This window comes from Monodelphis domestica, chromosome 4, assembly GCF_027887165.1.
Source record: "Monodelphis domestica isolate mMonDom1 chromosome 4, mMonDom1.pri, whole genome shotgun sequence".
Lineage (NCBI taxonomy): Eukaryota > Metazoa > Chordata > Mammalia > Didelphimorphia > Didelphidae > Monodelphis > Monodelphis domestica.
The window spans coordinates 186,378,300-186,382,697 of NC_077230.1; the positions used below are offsets into that span (position 1 = coordinate 186,378,300).

General features: G+C 39.2%; 1 long non-coding RNA gene across 1 annotated transcript in view; it reads right to left on the reverse strand.

The window, feature by feature from the left end:
• The window catches only part of LOC107649146 (uncharacterized), a 5,230-nt gene extending 1,438 nt beyond the window's left edge, over positions 1–3,792 (reverse strand). Inside the window, exon 1 of the long non-coding RNA XR_008918250.1 lies at positions 3,112–3,792. This is a non-coding gene — a long non-coding RNA (uncharacterized LOC107649146). The remainder of the gene's footprint in view (positions 1–3,111) is intronic.
• Between the last annotated feature and the right edge of the window lie 606 nt (positions 3,793–4,398).

Below are 4,398 nucleotides of genomic sequence, written 5' to 3' on the forward strand. Positions count from 1 at the left end.
AATTCAGAGCCTGAATCTGCTACTAACTCCCGATCTCTGAAAACTAGGAGAATCACTTATGACTCCAGGTCTCAGTTTCTTCAACTCTAACAGGATGGCTTTGGGCTCTCTACCATCCAAGGTCCTTTCTAGCTCCAAAACCTACAAAATCTCACTGCGATGGTGCAAGCCCTTCCAAACCCAGAGAATTCTCTCTACAATGTGAAACTTGGCATATGAGGACCTGGGCCCTAGGGTAGGTTCTGCCACTTACTCTTATGGTCTTGGAGCAAGTCATAAGCTCCGAGGGTCAGGATCATTATCTGTAAAGGGGAATAACACGAAGACTTGCTAAACCTATCTCAGAAGTTTGTTGTGGGAATCAAATGAGATCATAAAGCATCCTGTAAACTTCAGGGCTCCACAAACAGAGCTGCCAAATAACAGAGTGGATGGAACCCTCTACCGAAGTCAGGAAGACCTGAGTTCACATTCTGTTTAGACACTTACTTTCTGAAAGGGAAATCAAGACCTAGGGGAAAGCTATAAACTTTGTTGGCCTTAGTTCCCTCATCTACAAAATGGGGACAATAATGGTACCCATCTCACAAGGTTATTTTTGAGGATCAAATCAGGCAAATACATAAATCACTTTGCAAATATTTAAGCATTATAAAAATACAAGCTATTATTGGCAAGCATTATTATTTTAACTACTGATAATCACAATTATTTTAATAACTAAAGCAACAGTATATCTGATAAGTTGGCCATTCAGCCTTTGCTTAAAGATTGTCAGGAGAAAGATTCAGAAGGCCATTCCATTTCTGAACAATTCTAATTGTTAGGAATTACTTTTCCTTATCGTAAATATAGATTGCTATTATTTTCATCTATGCATGGTCAGCTTTTCATCAATTTTTGAATATAGTTCAGTTTCAGCCAGTAAAGTCTTTATACTACATAATATTCTCCTAGATTTACAAATAGGATGTTTTTGCCTCACTAGCAGTTGTCTGCAATTTGATTTGTGTTTCCAGGAGTGAGGATGGCTTTGCAATGATCTTTCTATATTCTTTCATTCAGTCTTTTTTTGTGAACAAGGGCATTTCTTTTCCTTCCTTCCTTCCTTCCTTCCTTCCTTCCTTCCTTCCTTCCTTCCTTCCTTCCTTCCTTCCTTCCTTCCTTCCTTCCTTCCTTCCTTCCTTCCTTCCTTCCTTCCTTCCTTCCTTCCTTCCTTCCTTCCTTCCTTCCTTCCTTCCTTCCTTCCTTCCTTCCTCCCTTCCTCCCTCCCTTCCTTCCTCCCTTCCTTCCTCCCTTCCTTCCTTCCTTCCTTCCTCCCTTCCTCCCTTCCTCCCTTCCTCCCTCCCTTGTTCCTTCCCTCCTTCCTTCCTTCCTTCCTTCCTTCCTTCCTTCCTTCCTTCCTTCCTTCCTTCCTTCCTTCCTTCCTTCCTTTCTTTCTTCTTTCTTTCTTTCTTTCTTTCTTTCTTTCTTTCTTTCTTTCTTTCTTTCTTCTTCTTTCTTTCTTTCTTTCTTTCTTTCTTTCTTCTTTCTTTCTTCTTTCTTTCTTTCTTTCTTTCTTTCTTTCTTCTTTCTTTCTTTCTTTCTTTCTTCTTCTTACATTCTTCCTTTCTTCCTTTCTTTCTTTCTTTTCTTTCTTTCTTTCTTTCTTTCTTTCTTTCTTTCTTTCTTTCTTTCTTTCTTTCTTTCTTTCTTTCTTTCTTTCTTTCTTTCTTTCTTTCTTTCTTTCTTTCTTTCTTTCTTTCTTTCTTTCTTTCTTTCTTTCTTTCTTTCTTTCTTTCTTTCTTTCTTTCTTTCTTTCTTTCTTTCTTTCTTTCTTTCTTTCTTTCTTTCTTTCTTTCTTTCTTTCTTCTTCTCCCTCTTCATAGGCAACTCTACTATAGATCAACATAAAAGTTTTGATTTGCTCCTTTTATGGCCTAGGTTTGCCCTTTCTAGGAAACCTAGAGGTTTTCTCCTCCCCAGAGCTCAACATCTTGATGTTCAACTAAATACAAAGAAATAAATTCACTGGCCCCAACCTCTCTAGTTACAAGGCTGAGAGGCTAGCAACACTATACTATTCATTGATTGATTGATTTATTTTATTTTATTTTTTTATTTTTAAAACCCTTACCTTCTGTCTTGGAGTCAATACTGTGTATTGGCTCCAAGGCAGAAGAGTGGGGAGGGCTAGGCAATGGGGCTAAGTGACTTGCCCAGGGTCACACAGCTGGGAAGTGTCTGAGGCCAGATTTGAACCCCAAACCTGTGATCTCCAGGCTTGGCTCTCAATACACTGAGATACCCAGCTGCTCCCTGATTGATTTATTTTTAACAGATGGAATAATTTACTTTTGTCCCTTTAAAATTTCATCTGATTTTTCTCAACACATTGTTTTAGCTTGTACAGATCTGTTTGGATTGCGATTCTGATATACAACTTTTAAGAATCCCTCTGAGCTATGTTGTATCCACAGATTTTGGTATTCATTTCATCTATGCCTCTTTTCAAATCATTAAAAAAAATGTTGGCCAGGGCAGAGTCCTATGGCTCTTCCCCAGAGAAGCCTTTCCTACAAGAATGACAACAGTTGGCACACTACAATTATGCTCATCGAAAAGGTGCCAGCTGGCATATAAATGCTGGGTCCACTGTCTCTTAATAAACATCCATTTCCTCAATGGTTGCTTGCTGCTTCAGTCTGGCTGCTTGTAACCCAGATCCCTTGTTACCAACCCTACTCTCCCATGGTTTCATTCCTTACTTTCTTTGAATACTACTTTGCTCATGATTCCACTCTTATTTCATCCTCTTGGTCTCTGTTGTACAATTTCTCCCACCCTCTGTGTTGATTCTGCTAGTTCTGATTCAGAATGATTTAGGACAATCCCCTGCCCTGGCGGGTCTCCAATCTCATTTTCCAGGATTTTTTTTCAAGAGGTCACTAAAGGGAAGTTCCAGTTTTCTCCTATTCTACTTTTCCGGCCTCATTTCCCACTCTTTCTTTTCCCTTTTTCCCCACCCCTTTATCTTGGGGCCAATTTAAATTGAGCGATTTCCAATTGTACAAGGAAAAAATATAAAATGCTCCAACATTCAAAGCCCTTCATAACCTGGCCCCCTCCTACCTTGCTGGTCTTAAACCTTACTCTCCAACATGTACTCTTTGACCCAACTGCACTGGCCTCCTAGCTGTTTTAAAAGCAAGACACTCCATCTTTCAGCTCCCAGCATTCTTTCTAACTGTCCCTCATGCCTGGAATACTCTCCCTCCTCCACTCTAACAACTGACCTTCCTGATTTCCTTTAAGTTCCAACTAAAATCCCACCCTCTAAAGGAAGACTTCCTTAACCCCTCTTGATTACAGTGCTTTCTCTCTTGCAATTATTTCCTATTTATTTTCTATATAGTTTGCTTTGTATTTGTTTGTTTGGATGTTGCCTCTCTTATTAGAATGTAAGCTCCTCAAGGGCAGGGGCTATCTTTTATCTCTTTTTGTATCCCCAGGTCTTTGTACACTGCCTGGCTCATAGTAAATGCTAATTAAATTAATAAATGAATCATCCTCATTCTCTGAACACTCACCACCAGTTCACAGTTAGCACACTATCAGGTTGTTTTCCATCCAATAGCCAACCCACTTTGGGCCCAATTGCTCAAGTAGTTACATCTCAGCTACCTGTACTATTCTCTAACGCACATCTTTCCATCTTGTCCATTGGAATATTGCTTATGAAAGCCTTGGCTAAATGCTTCATATAGGTAGAGATCCCTACACTGCTTGCCTTGACTTTTAGAGTCTTTGCCATGTGCATTAACGTTCTCTTTCTGCTTGCTTGATGTATTCACTTGTTGTTTAGTTGTTTCAGTAGTGTCCTACTCTTGGTGACCCCACTTGGGTTTTTTTTTTTTTTTTTTTTTGGCGAAGATACTGTTTTGCCATTTCCCTCTCCAGATCTTTCTATAGAGGAGAAGCCAGGCTTTCATGGCTAGTAAGTTTCTGAGGCTATATTTGAACTCAGGTCTTTTTTTTAAATTGAAAAATGTTATTTATTTAATTAATTTAGAATACTTTTCCATGGTTACATGATTCATATTCTTTCCCTCCTCTCCTCCCATAGCTAACAAGCAATTCTACTGGGTTTACATGTGTCATTGATCAAGACCTATTTCCATATTATTGATAATTGTACCAGGGTGTTTGTTTTGAACTCAGGTCTTTTTGACTCCAGGCTCAGTTCTCTATCCATGGCACCACCTAACTGCCAAAATTTTCACATCATTATCATCAAACAGAAGCACAACACAGCAATAGAGCAAACATTTTCTGATGACGCATACAACATTCCATCCCTGTAGTTGCCCATCTCTTCACCAAGGAGTTTTGAAATCTGTGGTCTAGAATGAAAATTGG